Raw genomic sequence first — 20,126 nt, forward strand, 5'->3', positions numbered from 1 at the left:
GACTGAATGGCACATCAAGATTTACTAGTACATTCATCTTTTAAATGCTTTTAATTCCATTACTTTATCTAGTCTCCTTTTTTCATCTGTGTAAACTTCTGGCACTCACAAAATCCTGTAGCAAGAAGTTTCACAACCTGCTCCGGTCTGTACTCCGTGCAGGAGTACCAAAAAACACTTGCTATTTTTTGTGAGCATACCACTTTCTTGCCTCACACAAGAACTAGAGGCAGCAAAAGAAACAGCAGTTTCTTATTCACCTTCCATGTGCCATTCATGATTTTATATTCTACTGTAACATCCCCTCTGCCAGCTCTTTTCTTAGATGGAAAATCCTCCTCCATCTAATCACTCTCCTGTAACATCCTTTGTACAGAGGAAGAGCTGATGTGCTGGAAGAGGCAAGCTGTCTGCTTCAACAAGGTGCTTCCAGGGGAATTGGAACTCCCAGGCTAATGAGACCTGGGCCAAGAGATTCTGCTAAGTTGTGATTGCTTAAACTTTTGCATTGAGGTAATGAACACCTCCGTGTGGGTCGACTAAAGTCTGCATGCAGCTAGTCATGAGCTGTAAAATAATGTCATACATGAATGGCAGAAGCAAACCATCCTTTCTTTTTACTGCTAAAACAAGAGAACCCTTAGTGAAAAAAAAATGTTCATGTGAAGATTTCTGCTGGTTCCAAGAACCAAAGTTTGTGGCTCTCTTTTTGTCTCATTTAAGACAAAAGCAGTGGAAGATCGAATGGTGGAGGTGAGGCCAGTTTCTTCCTTGACATATTTACTTCAAATTCTCTTTGTGGATTTTTGCATAGTTTGCAGGTGTGTGTGTGTGTGTCTTAATTCATTGTACACTACCCTAAGGTTTAGACAGAACTGCCTAACAAACTACATGACTACTAAAAAAATGATTTATGCAGTTCAGATTGATAACTGAAAACAACAAAATAAATAAACACCAACAAAAAAAGCAGCTTTTTAATGCCATGCCAAAGTTTCTTTTAGCTGAGTATTGTACATATTCAAGACTGCAAGATTATCTCCAGCTCTGAGAGCTGATATTCACACCTGCTTCCAGATGTGTCTTCTCTTCTGATAAAGACAGTTATTGTTAACCTGCTTTGCATTTCTCATAAGCTGTGCTTATTGCTGGATTTGCTCCCACAGCATTTCTTCATGTCTGAAAGGCCTAAATCTCATACTCCTGCTATAATGCTTTGAGACCATGAGACGTGTCACCAAAATGCCTAGAAAAACAGAGCCCAATGCACTACCTTTATTTGCAAGTGTGTTGCCTTATGTACCTCAGTTAATCCAGTACTAACATGGGATGAAATCTTGGCTCCATGAATGCCAGCAGCAAAACTCACTAACATCAAGGATGTCAGGAATCTACTGACTTCTGCCTGTCAAGTGTTGAGAATCTGTCTGAGCTGATGTCTGTAAAATAAGACATGAGATAGAAACCCATGGATTCAACCTCAAAACTTGGTGCTGCTCTATGGGAATCTGTAACTCTTACAAAGTGTCTCCTAATGGACGTTCTTTCTTCTTGTTTTTCTTGGCTGCTGTTGAGTATTTGTGGTGTGCCCAAGCAGGGCAAGCACTGGCCATGCATCCAAATGTACCAGGTACAGTGTGTCTGCACTGGGATATTAATGAATGTTGGCATCAGGAGACTGGCAAGGGAAGAGCCCCGTAAGAAAAGCCTTTTATTTCAAAAGGTTTTTCTGTGCCCCATGGCTGACAGACAGAGTTTAGTTTGTGTCCACTGGGTTGCAGACTTTCTCATCACTATGCCTGAGAATTTGTGCCCTGTCAAAATTGTTGAGCTAAAATTCGCAAAATGGTCTGGAAGTGTTGGCTCTCCAAAACATTAGAGGTGCGTCTGGTATCCACTCTACGCCCTCCAACAGCTGAGAAAGCAGCTAAATACACTTAACTGAATGTGAGTCTCTGGGATAAGTCTTAGCTGTTCAACATGAACAACAAAATCTCATCTGTTTTTTTCATCAACTTCACCTTAATTTCCTAAGTTAAAACACAAACAGCGTTGCTTACCCTATGTTCTAGATTGTCTCTGCTTCCTTTGTGCAATGTATAAATACAGATATATTCCTTTAGCATTAGGGAAATGTACTACAAATGTTATATACTGAGAGGTAGGATGGAGCAACTTAAAGGTAACAGTGGGTAGCACAAATATAGCTCCTACAAGAGTCCAGACCAGACCAGACTTGATGTCATTAACTCTCTTTAGCACTTGGAGCTCAGACAATGGCACATTTAAAGTACATGGGTGGCTTCCATCCATTTCCTAGTGGGCAAGTGTCCACCTGACAAAAGCACCGCTAGCATTGGCAACGTGTGGAGCACTGGCAGCTCACCCGGAGCAGCCAGTGGACAGGAACCCACAACAGGGACTCTCTCGTGTTTCCAGAAGAATGTTTCCAAGGCAGGTTTGTGACAAACTGATGGGAAGCCAAGTGTCCTGCCACTTGGCCTGTACTGCCAAGGTGTTAGCATGGCACTGTTCCCATTCCCTAAAGACATGTTTAATCTTTGACAAGGCACAGTGTTTGATAGCAGAGTTGTTTACATATGCATGTGCTCAGCTGAGCTGAGGTGTGCTGCACTGTCAATGCCTCATCACTCACTGAACAGGCTTCCAAGCACTTCTGGTAGTTTTACTGCTGAATGGAGAGAAAAATGGACACATTTTAATCATTAAGCCCTATTTTCTTAGCGGTAGCTCTGTCCACAAAGATACTGTCTATGAAATCCTTTAGTCACAAGAAATAAAGTCAATGATTGATTTGTATTCTGCAATGCACCCTCTGGCTAAAACCAAGTTATAAGTACCAAATGGTTGAGACGGGGCTTGTGAAAGGGCAGTTATGTGAGTGGCACTAGAAGAAAAATGTTAATAAAGGGCAGTCCATTGAACTGAGGTTAAATAGTTTCATACTTCTCAACCAACCCAGAAATGTCCCTGAATTCTCATTAAAAAATGTTCTTTATAATCTGATGTTTTACCTTATTAAGGAAGGGGGATCATGATGATCAAGAAATATTACTTCCTTGAGGGGAAACAAAGGTAACAAGGATATAGCTTAAACATCCTTTATTCTTCTCATTTTCTTTAAGCATTTGTCTTGTCTTTTTGTTCATTTCTCTGGGCTTTATTTTATTTTTAGAGCTGAGTTGCTTTTTCAAATGAGTGAATTGGAAGAAGTTTGGAGGCTCATCTCTAATTGTGTGCAGGCTCTTCAGTGCTCCTGAGGCAGAGCCAAGCTAGGAGGGCAGCCAGTCTTTCTGCTGCCACACCAGGCACCAGCCCCACCAGCAGCCCTGCTCAGCCTCCCTTCTCACACCCCAGAGCCCTCTGCAGCACTCCCCCAGAACCAGCAAAATCTACCTAAATAAGTATTTGATGATTTGGGGTTTGCCAGACTGGCCTCAGAGAAATCTCAGAGAAACACAGCCCTGCCAGGTACAGTCCACTACAATCCTGTTTCCAGATTAAAAATGGCAAAAATCCCATTATACTCGGAAAGGACTCTACAGAAGTTAGCAAATGCCTGTAGGTGTTTGAGTTGAGGTTTGGGATGTCATCGAGTCTGGCCGATGAAGAGTGAACTTGCAGGAGTTGATGCCAGGCACACAGTAGAAAGCTTGGGTTTAAACCAGATGATTGTGTGCCTCACAGGTAGACCGTGGACCTGGCACCTGGTATATCCTACAGTTGTGCCAGTTTTCAGCTGTGCCACTGGGTACAACCTGGGCTTTGGAACGCTTTGAGGATGCCAGCACCTCATCGCTAATTTAAGCTCACAGAAAGTCCCAGGGAAGTTTTCTCTGTGTTGTCATTGCCAAGGGGAATGACTGATAAAAATGATGTGAATTGACAAGCCTGGTGTAAGGACGCATGTGTTTTGGGAGAAGCCCTGCAATGGACACAGGGATGTACTTGAATGGAGATTCCCCCTTGGTGGCCTGCACTGACCTGAAACAGCAAGTGGACTGACTGCCAAAAAAGTGTTGCAAGGATGGTGTCTCCTTCCTTAGGAAGGGGTGTCCCATTGTTCCCGTGCATTAGGGAATAGCATATACCTTGATTTTAAACCATATACATGATAAGCCAACATTTGTTTTAATTTTTAAATTAGCATAAAATAGTGTTTTTATCAGTGCTTGAGCCAATGCCCATTTAGTTACAGAGGGCATATTTGAAAGTCAGGGCACATTTGATTCCGGACTTTTCTTTATAAACAGCTTAACCCTTTTTGTTTAGCAAATGCCAGGTTTCAAACAAGCCTGTCTGTATTGACTGAGTAGTGTTTTTTCAGTTACAGAAGTGTTTAATCCTGAGAAAACTCAGATCTGAAACCCTCTTCATTGGCTGAAATGTTCAAAGATTTAACAAATTCAGCAAGTGGGAAAATTAATCTTTGAATAGAAGAAACAATCTGACAAAATAAGCCATAAAAGTAGGTGCCAGGTGTCGCAAGGAAGTTCTTAATGCAGCAGTTGCTTAGTGTATACTCAAAATGCATCCACTTTTGTTCGAAGATCCAACAAAACATATGAAATTGGGTTACACCAATTCTCTTGATCTATGAATCTTCCACTGTGTCAAAGATAATACACCAAACAAACTTACATGTAAATGGTGTGATAAAATGATCTACCGTATACATTATCATCCATTAATATTGTTGGGGCTAATGCATTTCATCTGTCACACACTTTGTTTTATATTATCCCCACCTTACTAAAAAAATACCATAAAACCTGCTGGGTTGACAGCCATGCAGGTTACCTGCTGGGAAGCAAAAGTCCAAGGACACTGTTTCCTGTCACTGTTGTGCCCACAGCTGCAGGTGGAGAAGGAAGTACTGCAGTCAGGTTGTGAGGAAAGGTGTGCTCTGCTCTGGGCATTGCCACTGTCCTTTGGACATGTTGCTTCATTTCTTTATGCTCATCTTCCTCTTCCACTGAGTGTGTTTGTAAACAAGTGGAGCTGCACCTGTTCTCACAGTAACCAGTGTGACATGCCCCATGCTTGGCAGAAGGCTCCAGGCTCCGCAGTATAGCATAGTAAGTGAAAAATAACAATTCATAATAAGTTGAGAGATTCTGAGATCACTCTGACCTTGAATTCTCTACTGTCTTTTAACAGGAGAGGGTGAAATTGGATAGAAACAGCCCCCTCATTTTGTGCAGAGCCACCAATGACCCAGACTGCATTTGAACCACAGCCCTAGAGGCAAAAGGCTTTGTGTCTCATTGCCAATTCACAGCAAGAACATAACTTGAGCCCACACACTAATGCTAAGCAAGGGCTGAGTGTTACTAATCCTTGTTCACATATCTACACCTATTAAAATCACATGTGTGAAGGTTTACAGGACTTGTTCTTTTACTGTAGTGATTGGGCCTTTCATAATGTGTTCTTAAAAAAAAAAATTAACTGAAAAAAAAAAAAGACATGCAAGAACAATATATGGCTTTCTTTCTCAGACATATTGTGCTGAACGGCATTGTTTGGCTTAAACTGAAACATGTTTTTAGAAGGCTGAGAAGAATGTTTAGACATAATGATTTAAAAGACTCATTATCGCAGGTGCTGCACTTTATTCTCCAATTCATTCTTATTGCCAGAAAACCACCTCCACAAAGGCTGCTGGCAGTGTCCCTCCCACTGGAATGCTTGCCCTTCTCCCTGGCTGCATAATGTGTGGAGGGCAGGATTATCCAACTCACTAACCATCCCTCTCGGCCCATGGGCTCCAGGATGATGGGAAAAACCTACTTGGATGAGATCTTTCAGATTCTGGTTTTCAATGACCCTGTGACAGAACAAGATAGAAAACTGCTGCTTTTTAAAATGCCAGGTAGTTTCTTTCAGCTGCTAACAGATTTCCTCATTCCTGACAGAATTTATAAGCATCCATTATAGTTCTTTTTTTCTTCATATAAATTACAGGTATCAGACCTGAAAACCTTAAAGAATTCTCTTGAAAGACCATTTTATCCCTCCTGATGTTTGCATCCCCATGGACCAGGTGTTTCACAAGGCAGACCAAGTGGAGTGCTGGAAGAGGAGACTGCTTTAAAAAGAAATATTCTCTGATTTTTCCAGCCAATGACAGCAGCTAGGGGTGAGCAATGGAACTTGTTTGTCCAGTGCTTTTGTGAATACAGTCTCAGTGCTCATAGGTTGTGTGTTAGAACTGCAATTGCTCATGATATAACTTTGAGCTCTTTACTGATATCTGTGCAATCATGCAAAATAAATCTCTTAATTGTCGTCTTACACATCATACTGTTTTTCCCCTGATGCTGATGGGAAATTATTCCAGGTAAATCACACCTGCCTGGCAGTTAAACAGCTTGAAATGTAAAATGCCAAGATTTCTTCTCCTATGCTCTCTGTACCCATAATTCCAGTCCTACTTCTTTCACTGTCATTCTTTGATCCATTGTTTTTTTCCAGCATAAACTCCTATCATCACTTCAATACCTTCACATATCCAGGATCTTGGTCATCTCTTTTAAAAAGTCATCTGTAAAGTGATCTTTTTTGGCTCTTGCTATAAAATCACAGCTTCTGAAACCCAGTGGTCTGTGGGGTATGGATGGATGTTCTGTTTGGGAGATGTCCAGTCATGTCATTCCAACTCCAAGCTCTCACTTCCCAACGCTCCCACAGGCAGCCAGGTGTTTTGTCAGAAAAAAAGAGGACAAAGTGTTTAAGTTTAAAATATATAATTATTTTACTAATGCTACTTTCTCAAATAAGCAAATAGTGTGTTTTTCATATGTTATGCAATTATGGCTAAGAGATGGTCTGTGTGGGATGAAATAAAAAATAATGGTCCATGAAATCAGGGATAGAAGGCAAAGTATCCACAGAGCAATATAAGGAATTTGTCCCCAGTGTACACGGATTGGGGAGCCCACAGTCATTCTTTATTCATATTTTCTATATCTTTTGTTGAAATAATTTCATACAAATTACACTCTAGAAAGTGACATGACCTTGTGCATATCACAGTAAGAATAAAATCACTTTGCTTTTATAAGGAAATTAAGATTTAATGTAATGTTTATGAACACATGTGATCAAACCCAAGTAATCAAATCCAAGTCCTGTCATCAAGAAAAAATTCTGATCCTAAAACCAAATAAGGCCAGGAAACCTCACAAAAGTCTTCACCTGCCCTAACTGCCAACACCTGTCAGTCAGCATCAGTCCCCAGCTGAAGTCAGGTATCCAAAAGCCAGCATATTTGTTGCATACACCTGTACTTTTCAGCTGAATTCCAGGAAAACCACCCCAGACTCAGCCAGAGCAGAGCCAACCAAGCAGTTTGCTCCTGGTGAATCTCTAATGAGCCCTTGGGTGCTGGGTTGCTGTGAGTCTGAATGGGCCTCTCAGTGCAGTGGTGAGCTCCCAGTTGATCTTCTGGTTTTAGTGAATACATATTTTCATTTGAAGCCACTGCAAAAATTATTTCATGCTGAAAACAAGCATTCCTGGATCTTATAAACAAACAGTATAAATAAAGAAGCCAGCCTTCAAGTGTGACTTTGTTCTAGAGAAACTTTAAATGCAGTGCATCACATACAGTCACTCTCCCCACCCTCTTCTTAATTTATACTTTCTTTTATTTGCAGGCTTTTAAAAAAGAATTACCCAGCATAGCACAATTTGCCATCAAACCAAAAGGAAGAGAAAGTAACCCAATACTTTGCTCAGAGGTTGGAAATGCTGCAGACAGAAATTGTTAAGTCCTTAACATATCAATCCAGAGTTGTATAATTCACATCCAGAGCTGCTAGCAAGTCACGGGGGGGTGACTTAATATGCTCCCTGAAGTCCATTATGTTATCCATATCCAGGAAGATATCTGTGCCAGGGCTTTCTTGAATCAAAGCGATGTCCACCATTCTTCAACTGTGAGCCTGCTGAGATTTTTTTTTTCCAGTTTCTGGCAAATAGATATCTGGCTCTAGTACATGCCAGATTGATGCACTTTGTGACTGATCCCTTAATAATATTCAAGTCTCCTAGCCCCAGAACACAAAAGCTCAGCAACTGCACAGATATCTACCTCCAATATTTTTTGCTCATATTAAAAAAAAAAAATCCTATTATCTCCCTCCCCCAAAATGTACTCCTTCTCTTATGCTAGATCTCACAATTTTAAATACGGGGGGTTTTGGCTTTCATACAGGTCTAGTGACAAACAATGTATTTTTAGTTTTAGCAAATGTGGAGAGAGATTACAAGTGAAAGAGAGAAGGAGAGAGGGAGGGAGGAGGAGAGAATCTGTGTGAGTTTTACACTTGGGGGCCACATTGCATCTATGCAATATTTTCTAATACATGTATCATATTAAGATGCCCTGCATGACTTCAGGGCTTCCTCCATCATACACAGCTATTACTCTTAAGCCAAACCTGTGTGTGGAGCTGTTTTCTAACTCTGATTAAAAATTCCAAGAATATCATTGTTAAAAACATTAACAAATAAAGGGTTTTTTAGAAATCAGGAGCTAAAAGTAAACAGCCCAGTCTGGCTTCCTATCTTATGTTTTTATTGCTACACCCCTGTGAAACTGAATAGTTGGAACTATTTTATAACATTGTGCTGCTGTATAATGCTCTTTAGTTACAATATCATGATATATTAATACATATCTACACTTCAGTCTTCAGCAGTTTCTTTCATCTGAACAGATGAGATCTAAGCCACTTTTTTTTCCAGTCTTTTTTGATTTTTGGACCCCTAAAAATTTCCAGTGAAAAGTATGGCCCCCTTTAGCATTTCCATATGCAGGCATTGCTCCATAGCATCTGCGAACCCATTTTCCTTAACCTTTTATTAGGAAGGGTAGCAGGAGTCTGTAGGTCACAGACTGAAAACATTTTCTAAGACCTTACAAGTTAATTAAACTGCAAACCCCTCACCCATTCGTCCAGCAATACCTCCAGTTTGCGAAGGTGCTAGCAAAGGGACAGAGAGGATCATTGTCTTCCCAAGAACAGCCCCATAGACAGAACTCCACCTGGGACACTGAATTTCCAGCTTCACTGTTAAGCTTCATTCTTCTTGGGCAGTGGTACATCTGTCGGTGTAAACAGTGGGCACAGAGATCTGCAGATTTGAAGGCTCCTTGCAAAGGAAGCCACTGAGCCTTGTTGCTTCACAAGTAGGATTTTGCTGTATTTTCAGTACTACCAAGGCTTTTTAAAATGTAATCAGGCTTTTCCCCCTGTTCTTTGGATGATATAAAAACCACTGCATCCTAGATGTTGTGGGCTTTTTTTTTTTTTTGGTGTGTGGTGCTTGTTTGTAATATATGAAGAAGACTTAAAAATTGTAGTCAAAGCTATTTCTTAGCTGTTTGTTTGCATTGCTAGTAGAGGTCTTATCTTTCACAGCAGACTACATTGCCACTGGAGTGCTAAAAAAAAAAAGCAGGACAACCCATTAAGTGAAGATCAGAAGTTGAACAAATTGGGAAGCTACTTTTCATGGAACTGTTAAAATCCCTGGTTTTGCTTTTTTGCTCTTAACTATAACCTTGTGAAATGTGCAACTGAGATTAAATCATTGTCAAAGTTTCAGCCCTTGTGCCCTTCCATCAGGACGTGTGAGAGTTCCCCCTGCGTGTTCTGAGATAAGCCTGCACTATTTTTGTTAGAATAGTTCATGCATTCAGAGCAACTTGTTCCAGCACAGATAAGGCAAGTGGTGCTTTATGATGTATGAGCTGGTCCTGCTGGAGTAAATTGGGAGGTTCTGTTTAAACTTCTGTTAAAAAAAAAAATTTTTTTTACAAATCCTACAAACTCCTGCACAGAGATCCCCAAACTTGGCATAGGAGACCATTGGTAGGTCTGTGGGAGGATGGTGGGTCTGAACATGATTATTTCCATTTTTTTGTAAGATAAAACTGAGTTAAGAAAAATTTAAGAGTAAAAGAGAAGCTAAAGGCAGTCAACAATATGTGCATTTTTTCCCTAATAATTCTTTCAGTGGCTGTAACTGCAAGGGATCTGATGTGGTCTTAGCTGGAAAAGGAAAAGTGTTTGATATTTATGGGTGGGAGAAGAGGTTCACAGTGTAATCTGTGTGTGACCACAGCGTTAATAACACTGAATGAGCAGTGTGGTGAGCAGCGGGACTTGGGCAGTCTGTTCTCCATGCACCTTTCCCCATGGATTCACTGCCCTCTGCCACCCACACTGCCCTGTCTTTATGGACCTTTCCTCCTGTGGGTGCTAAGCTGGACCTTTCTAACAGTCCTTAAATTGGAGGACATAAACATTGTTATCTCTCCATCTCCTGTCACATTCAGCTGAAGTTAATCTATGGTTACAAATGCTACTGCATGATGAGGTGAGCTGCTTTTCTCCAGGAAGCCAAGATAAAAGAGGTGAGATTGTCAGCCAACAAAACTAGGGAAAGTTAAACTTCATATATCTCTCTGATGAAAAACAAGCATAATAAATCTTTTAGAAAGTAAAACAAAACAAGGGCACTCTGTGTTGTTAAGAAAAGCAAATCCAGAAGGATTTTACAGAAACTTTTAAGAGTTCTGGTCAAAGCTATACTAGAATATCACATATTCTGTTGAATTAATGTTGGTGCTGGTTCAAGAGACTGTATTCCCAATGTCACGATCTTGGCATTTCTCGAAAAACCAGAGTTCCTAGATGTCTGTCTCTCAAAGTCTCTGTGCTTTCTTTATTAAAAAATGGAAATGTCTATCCATTACAGTCTTTATGGTCATGATTTCAACTATGGAATGCAAATAGGAGCATACTGTACAGTGGCTTGATACTCCAGACAATAAACTTAGGGCATACAAAGACATTTTCTGTTGGCAGCTAGTAGCTTTTTCCTTCTAGACAGCATCTTCATTAGAAGTGAAGTTCAGCTTGTAGGGATATAAAACTTTTGTGTGTAGTCTCTGCCAGCCCTTCAGACACCGGCTGCAGCCAATGGAGCAAGCCAGGTGCCGTAGCAAGGTGAAGCATTGCACAGTGGGGATATTTTAGCCTAGCTGGGATAAGCCACTGTTTGGGCTTCTTTATTAACTTTGCAGGGCACTCAGATGATCAGCTTAAGGCCAGGCAAGACAAAATATTCTCTGATATGTTACTGTTGCAGATAATTTTCAAATTTGTTTTTACTGCCTTATCCTGCAATATGCAAAACACAAGCAGAGCCCTCGGCCTGTGGTGTCCCACTGCTGACAGAGAGGAAAATGTCAAGGCAAGAGGACCTGTTCAGACATGGACCACAGAATTTCAGGAAAAGGAATGAAAGTTACTGGTGGTGGAAAGGCAACACAACATGATACTCTTTTATAGTATTATTTGGTTGGAACAAGAGGAAAATTAGTTTGAAATAGAATTGTGGTGCTTTTGTTTCCTTTTTTAATTTTTCCCCCAGAGAGGGTAATGAACAACCACTGGAACAAAATTTGCCTACAGTGGAAGGGGAGTTTCTTGATTTGAAATATTTAAAACCAGGTCAGATGTCTTTCTAAATGAAATATTGTAGCTCAGCTAGAAATGACAGACTCATGGCAGGAACCACTTGTTGAAATTCAATGACCTCTGTAATACAGGACCTCAGAGCTGAAGACTGTAATAATCTCCTAAAAATACTACTTTTATTTATTTGTAATAAAGTAGTGCTTAGATTCAAATAACATCTGCTTGCAGAAAAAATCCCCAACATATTCTTAAAAGTTTTGTTGTGCTAAATCAAAACTAACATTGCTATTTCCTGCTAAACATTGTAAATACGCTTAGTAAAAATAGACAATTATTGCCAAAAGAGCATATAATACCCATTTTCTAATATAAACAACTAGATTTTTGCACAGCAAGAATCTAATGGATTTTGGTAACAGATTCATGCACACATGACCTAATTGGTGGAACAGGATTTCTGGGCATATCAAGTACCCAAGGCACAGTAAAAGCTCCCTGCATGTCCTGAGGATGACAGCACTTATTTGTCCAGACAAGAACAACTTAAGGTCTGATTCTGTAAGCTTTTGATTATCCTCTCAAAGAGAGTGGAGGTAGTCTGCCACTTGTCAGGTTTGAAATCAGGAGGAAGCAAGAAATTTCATATTCCTACAAGATGGTAAATTGCTGCCTTGCCAACTTTCCTGTAATTGTCCTGTACTGCAACAGTCAATGTTTCAGTAATAAATCATTTAGCTCTAGTGCCACAGGAAAGTATGCAAAATGGGCTGCATGTGCTATTTTAGCTATGTTCTCCACTCCTGCCTGGACATAGATAGCTTTAGGTCAGAGGGACAAAGAGAACGAGCCTGAGGACCCATGTATTTTTATAACCATGTGCACAGTTTTCCCAGGTCTTTTGAACACAGATTTCTTCATTCTGGGCCACCAAAGAAATCTAGAGGCCAATGTTATTCTGTCTGTGTAATCTCTGCTTTCTTCTGCATTCCTCTTTGGCAAAAGTACTGCCCTTAGCTCCCTGCCTTTGAGAAGGAGGCTAAGATAAGCAGGCTGGCAAGGCACAGAAAGAAGATGGTGCCTCAGGCAAGCAGTGGTAATGCCAATTCTACCACAATGCCTTGAATGCCAGATTATGTCTTCCCACAGATGCAGGAGATGTCCTAAGGGTGCTGTTGCCTGAAGAATTACAGTGGTTCTTGTACAACCTTGAGTTGTTGAAAAAAAAGTGAATGGAGCAGGTGTAAATGATAGACTTGTGCTTCAGGTAAAATAGCAGACAAAACACTGGGTTTCTTGTGAATGCAGGAGCCACCCCTGCCCTTTGTGTCTCCCTAACTAAACAGAACAGTCTCCATTGGAGTTTTACTTCTACCAAATGCCTTGAAATACAAACATGGTGCATTTTCTGTGGGACAGGTGCTAATCACAATCTCATCTTATAGTCTTTTGGTTTGAAATTGCAACCTTCTTTCTGATCTCTCCCCTGTAAGACAGAGCTCTGTAGGATTAGGGTCCTTGAAAGGAGCTAATGGATCCAGAGAGCCGAGGTGGAAGAGCAGGAGAGCAGCTCCCTGGCTTCCCTTTTTAACAGGCAAGCTTTCTGAAGGAGAAAGTAAGTCAAGAAAGACTGACTTGAAGAACCAGAGCAGAAATGTCCCTATTGTCTCTTCTTTTCCCAATCTAGTAGATGGAGAATGTTTGGAATTACTCCTGTAAATTATCCCCCTTACATATGCCTCCTGTAGTGCCTGCAGGTCCATCTCCTCTTCCTAGGAATCCTGCATTAAGTAAGGACAGGGAGCTCAGAAACCAGCTCTACTGGAGCTAATTGCAATACTTCAGGCTGCAATAAGTTTCCCAGAAAGGATCCTGTTCCAGAGCGCCTGACAACTGCACCTCTCCAGAGACACCATCTAGAGGCACCAGCAACACAGAGCCTCTGACGCAATAAGTCTTGGGAGGACTCCTGAGACACAGGGAGAGCACTTGATGTTGCTGCTATCCTGATTGTTTTGGATAGCTCATTGTCACCTAATTGTGCTGTAGGAAGGTCTGTCCATTCCCTCCTGTCTGCTCATTTATGCCCTCAGGCTATGTAAACGCTGAATGTGCCTGAAACAACAGCCAACCACAAAGTCTCCAGTGCCACTCTTTTGGTATGCGCTAGCTCAGATTCCTTGTTGCAAGAAAAACCTCTGTCTGCTGATAAATGGCAGCATATTTTACAAAGAGAGACTGCTCTGCTCCTTCAGCAGGGCTCTGTCTATCTCCTTGGCTGACTTGAAACTGCTTGATGTTGTTGGGAGGCCTTTGCCAAGTGAGGAGGAAAAAAAAGAAAGGCATATGCTTCAGGAGCTGGAGGAAGAAAAGGAAAGACCAAAACAAGCTTTAAAGCAGAATTATTAATCAGAAAATTATTTGTTAGGAAATAGTAAAATACAGTCAATATCTCTATTATAAATGGCCTGGTCAAGCTATTGAAAATACTCTCAAGGAAGTTAAGAAGGATTTTCCTGAGAACCCTTTTTCTTTGTTTATGCATTAATAGATCAACTATTAATTAATATGATTGTAAGCTTCAAGTATCAGGAGCTTGTTTGCACATGCAGTGGCACAGAGGTGGCTCTGTGGAAAATAGCGGTAACAACTGCTTCTGTGGAGGAAAACACTACATTTCTGTAGTTTTCTGCAAAGTGAAAATCTGCCTTTGGTGGCTTCTGAGAGCCACTCCATGTGGACATGTGGTCCTAGGCAGACCTGCCTAGGATTTGGGCTGGGTGTTTAACTCTGGCCTTGCAGGAAATGCAGTACTCACTCACTTCCTGGCCTAAATTAAAACTTCCTGTCTTAGCCTAAAATGATGTCCACTTGGTCAGCCTCCACTGTCACCCTTAATGACTGCATTATGATGGTGGCCACAGGCTGTTCTGAAGATCTGAGGTATTTGGGACAGAAAAACACAGTGCCAGAGAGAGTGGTACACTGAAGAACATGAAATCTGAGTGGGCTGACTTGGGGAAAAACTGAGGCACAAGGGAATGCACTGACTTGCTTGTGGTCTGAGGATTGCTCAGCTAGGACATTGGTGGGATCACTCCTATGAGTAAAAGTCTGTGATGGACAGATACAGCCTCTTTAGGAAAGACAGGCAGTGAAGAAAAGCTAGGGCTGTGCCTCCTATGTGAAGGAGCAGCATGAATATATGGGAACAGCAGATGAATACATGGAAACAGGAGACAGGCTGGTTGGGAGCTTGAGGGCAAGCCAGTAGGGGTAAAACTGTGATGGGTTTGTTACAGATCATCTGATTTGCATGACAAAGTCAATCATGTCTTTACACAATTAGAAGTCTCCAGATAACAGTCCACAGTGCTACTGGAAAATTTTACCTCTCTGACTTCAGCTGTAAGACCAAAACAGTGGGACGGAGCAGGGTTAGGAAGTCTCTGGAGTTTGTTGAGGAAAACTTCCTAACACAGATGGTGGATGGCCAAATGGTGGGTGATGGTCTCCTGGATCTAATACTCACAAGCAAGGAAGAATTGGACAGGGATGTGATAATCAACGGCAGCTGTGGATGTAGTGACTACAAGGAGCCACAAGCATGACGGGAGTGAAGACAAACAGTGGAGCACAAACCTGAGGCTTCATGAGAAGAAACTTCATCATCCAAGTTAGGCCATTACAGTCTGCACAGGCAGACAATTAAATGCATAAAAGACTGTTTGGATGACCAAGCTCAAAGAACAGTGGTAATGTCCTGAAGCCCTGGTAGTCAATGGCAGGTGCAGTACTAAAGGGGCCTACCCCAGGACCTGTCCTCTTTGATGTTTGCATCAACTGCCTGGAGGAGGTCTCATCACATTCGCAGAGGACATCAAATTGGACGGTCCAGTTAACATGCTGTAGGGCAGGGCTGCTGTCCACTGGGACCTAGAGAGGCTGGAGGAATGTGCCAACAGGAACATTATGAAATTCAGAAGGAACAAACGCAAAATCCTAACTCCTAGCTGTCTCATGTCTGTCCTTGAAGGCTTTTGAAAGCTGGCTGGACAAATCCCCAAACAAATGGGTCTGAATTCAGAGCTAAAACTTGTTTTGAGCAGGCGGCTGGACTGAAGGTGTCTTCATGTCCCTTCCAACATGAGTGGTTCTGTGATTGCTTGGTACGATCAAATAATCCTATGCTGTTAAACTTGATTGTTTTAAGAAGTTACTACCCCTGTGCTGACTATTGTCATCCATCAGCCAGAATCCCTCCAGCTGGAATGCAGCTGGCGCATGTTCATGTTCCTAGACCATTGCAAAACTAATCCCTTTTACCTCATATTGCAACAGACTACAAATGCATACGCAGCTAATTACTGTGTGTCAGTTGAAAGGGCAGTCCTTTCTGGCTGAGGGCATGCTTGGGGCTTTCAGCTTACTGGGTTCCTTGCCTACCACCATCTCCTCTCAGCCATGGCTCACCTACAAGACCACCCTCACTGACACTGCATTAGTGCAAGCCAAATTATTATCATTGCGTTAACTGGTTAGAGGCCAGCAAAACCACCAAGAAAAAGAAGACCCCTGCTCCAAAGCATTGACTAAACCTAAGTGGGTGTTAGAGGCAACAGGCAGAAAAAAGGACCCAAGGAACCAGCCAGGCAGTGGTCTGCAATCTCAGCCAGTGACCTCTGTGCTCCCGGCCCTTAAATGCCAACCTGTATTCCTTAGACAGCCAGAGCACACTGCATCTGGCTAGTGCTTGGTGTGTGCCTGTGACCAAATATAGACATTATAGGCACCTACACTCAAGTCCCTTCCTGAGAAATGAGAGTGTTTTGCAATGGTCTGTGCTTTGGCTGTTTTGGAAAACAGAGATATATAAATACAAATCTAAGGTGATTAGTTTAAAAGTGTCTACTTGTAACTAACCATGGCTAAACTTGCTGGTTTCACTTTTTTGTTTGTGTTTGGGATATTAGATATAGTCTGAGGCCATGGCCTGCTCTATAGGTGCACATATATCTCCGCTGCACAAATAAATCAAACTAAAGCAGCCCAGTTCTTGTAGACTGACATTAGGATAAGCATATCTTAAGAAAGTTCTTATTCAGACTTGGCTTCAGGCAATAAAACGTCATAGATGTATAACTCTGGTGAGCGAAATTTCTAGGGAGCAAATTAGGCTAAAAACATCTTCTAGAGACAGCTAGAAAAGAATCAGACACCACCCGAAAATAAGGCAAGTTATGCAGTAAATGTTTCATTTATTGGATTTCTTCCATTACTATTAGGGTTAAAAGATGGGTTGTCAATAAAAATGGTATATTTATGGAGGGCTCTGTATTTCAGAAGCCCATTTCTAGTCATTCACTCCTATAGTGCTTGATATCACCTCATGATAAAGTGTGAATAATCCCTGCATGAATGCATATTTCTACCCATTAACGATTTTATTATTTGACAGAATTATCTCTAACAAAAGCAAGTGGTACAGCTGTGGTTTAGGTGCTAAAAGGGAGGGATGTTCCTACTGAGCAATAGCCATGACTTGGGAAGCAGAGCATGGATTGAGAGACATTAGGCTGTGTTACAAGCTTGAAAAACAATGCCTGCAGTTTTTCGGAACTAATTTTCCACTGTTTCTCCATCAAGTGCAGATAGAAAGTCCTCCTTGCTCAAATAACACACAGTGACCTGGTCAGTATGTGTGACATCTAAAGGCACAGAGAAATCTGGCAGAAGCAGCATGATCTGGTTGTTTGTTGATATTTTCCTGTTTGATAGGTTTCTTGAATTTTCACGTGTTTCACTTGTTTCAGTCAATGCAAATGACTGCAGACAGGAGCCAGGGTTTCTGTGTTTTCATGCTGTCATCTCGTCTGCCCTAGAAAAAATTTCCCCTCTTTGCTAACTCTGGAAGAGCCAGTACTGGTAAGACTCTAGGCAGATGTGTTTGCTTCCAGTTATTGGAACCTTTTCAATATTGATTTTTTTTTTTTTTTTTTTTTTACATTCAGAGCAGATTTAATGATTCAAGATTATTTGTAAACATGCAGATTCCTTTGAGCTGTAGACTCAAATCCCAGCCTGGTCAACCAAAATCCTTTTATCTTTCCAAAATAAATAATTTGAATTTTATACATTGCAACCTACACTGGGACCTCTTGGAGAAGACCATGAAAACAGATGACTCACCCCAAATATGTAAACATTAGCCAGGAGATCCAGCTGGCATTTAGCAGGCCATATTTCCCCCATAAAGGCGTGGGCCTTTGGTGAGACATTAAAAATTCCAAAACATTTTTCATAAAACGATAAATTTCCTTGGCTGCCCCGGTCAACCTCTTCCCTCTTCAGTTCATTGCAATGTGAGCTGTGAGGTGAATCTCACATGGCCACAGCTTTTTTTTGCTGCTGCTGTTCTACTGCAGGATTCTCGGGACCAAACTGTTGGGCCAAAGTGTAAAATGGTGACACCGTTGTCGGTCACCAAACCCCATAGCTCAGCATTTGGTATATTGTACAAAGTGGTCAGGGTTACAAAAGCTTGGAGAAAGGCACTTCCACTTCTTCATCTGTGCTAGAGGTCAGTTTTGGCAAGGAAGCCAACATCTCTTGAACGTGGAGTACCTGGCTTTGTCTCTCCAGCTGTCACCTAAAATCAAGTATTCAAACAGTAAATCATGTTTCATGCCATGGAGTGGCTTGATTTTTTTTTTTTTTTTAATATTGTGTTTCTTTCATCTATACTATACTTTTTTTTTTAATCCAAGGTATCACCTGAGAACCTACTCCTCAACAGGTGCTATTGATGCCTGGAGAGCTCTCACTTCCCTGACTGTGAAACAAATTGTTACATAAGGGGAAATGATACAAATCAGATGCACAAGCTATCCAAAGTACCTTGTACTACCTTAATTAAACCGTGTTGGTTTAGTAATTATCGACAATCCTTGGACTTCGCAACCACACTAGCTCTAAGCTGAAGTTTGAAAACAAACCCCTGGAAGTTTAAAATAGGAAGAACTTGATGAAAACTAGAAAGCATTTTCCTGGCCCTTCACGGGACTCCTCTGAGTCCACCATGGGGGTAAAACCCCGGCTGCAAAAATGTGCCCAGGAAACACCTTCCACAGCTGAGGCACAGTCCCTCAACCTTCCAGAGTCGTCTTCCATACCCAGGACCACCAGCTGGCATTGGGGCAAACAGCACTGAGCTCCCTTCTAGCAGCATTTAGACGTGTGAGTAAATGGTTGCACGAGTAGCCCAGGTGTGTCATCACCCTCCCAAATTGTCTGTCAGTGATGTGACTCACACGTGACTCTCCACAGAATCAGGCCCTTCTTCTCAACCAGCTTTGGGCAACAACTGGCTCTGTCCTGCACACTAGCTTTTGATGGTGCTTACTAAGTAGTCAGCAACTACACTGGGACTGAAGCAAAAGCATGCTTGTTTAAAGAAAAATCCATAGCAGATTGTAAAAAGATCTTAGAAAAACAAAACAAAACTGTGCAACTGTTTTTGTTCATTTGGATCAAATTATAACACATGGCCCTGCAAAATAAATAGGAGTCTGTCACATTTGTATTTCTAATCTCATATTGTTCTGGGATATAAAGGCATTTAAAAATCAAAAAGCAAACAGAAATGGAGAATATTTGTTAAGGTGTCACTCTGCAAGGCACTAGTTTGCAAAGACAGTAAGTACATAATCAGGGGCAAATGGGGAGTCTGCATGCCCACATACAGTTATTTAGCACAATTTCTGAAAGTAAAAAGCAAGTTAGTCAAAAGACCAGTGGAAAAAGAAACTGTTCAATGCATTTGTGCATTGAGTTAACAGTGAAGTATTTCATTAGTCATGTTTTTACTTGGTATCTTAAAATAATCCCTTTTCTGTCTCCATATTCCCACTTAGACATTGTTCACAGACTTATTTATTTATGAAGTCTGAAGGTTAGTCCCTACCTGCTGAGACTAATTAGCCCTGTTCTTTGTGTCCTATGCAATCCTGTCTGATTAAATGTACACATTTGTTTTACTTCTTTTCATGCTTCCTTTCAGTCTACTTCAGCTTTACTGATTAATATTAAAGTTGTAAGTTGCAGTGATTTTTTTATTTCTATTTTGTCTGCATCTTTCCCTTTAGTATGCAAATTTCTATGTGAACTTTTTAATGCCTGAGAATTCGTGTTAGCCTTGTCGATCTCTGTATTATTATTTTTATTATTCTTTTTATAGAAGACAGTTTAGCTGAAATCCCCAAACTCTCTAAATATTGCATGACAAATTGGCTTTGTTTTGGAAACCCTATGTGCTGAATGACCCTTAGCATGAGCAGCAGGTTAGATTTCTGGAGGAATGTTTGGATTATTTAGTACAGCCTGTCCCTTGCTTTCAAACACCATTTCCATTAGGCAATTTACTAATTCCCATTGAAATTCCTGTCTCCCCCCGCCCCCCTCCCCACTCCCCTTCTTTTGTTCCTTGCCCATGTTAAAGTTTCCAATTGACTCGTCCATTGTTACAATTTGTCACTGCTGGAAGATCAATTTGTTTTCCCCTTCCCCTCGCCACATTAGATTCGGGGAACAGATGCCATTTCTTGCACCCGC

This window comes from Corvus brachyrhynchos, unplaced genomic scaffold (genome assembly GCF_000691975.1).
Source record: "Corvus brachyrhynchos isolate BGI_N302 unplaced genomic scaffold, ASM69197v1 scaffold705, whole genome shotgun sequence".
Classification (NCBI taxonomy): Eukaryota; Metazoa; Chordata; class Aves; order Passeriformes; family Corvidae; genus Corvus; species Corvus brachyrhynchos.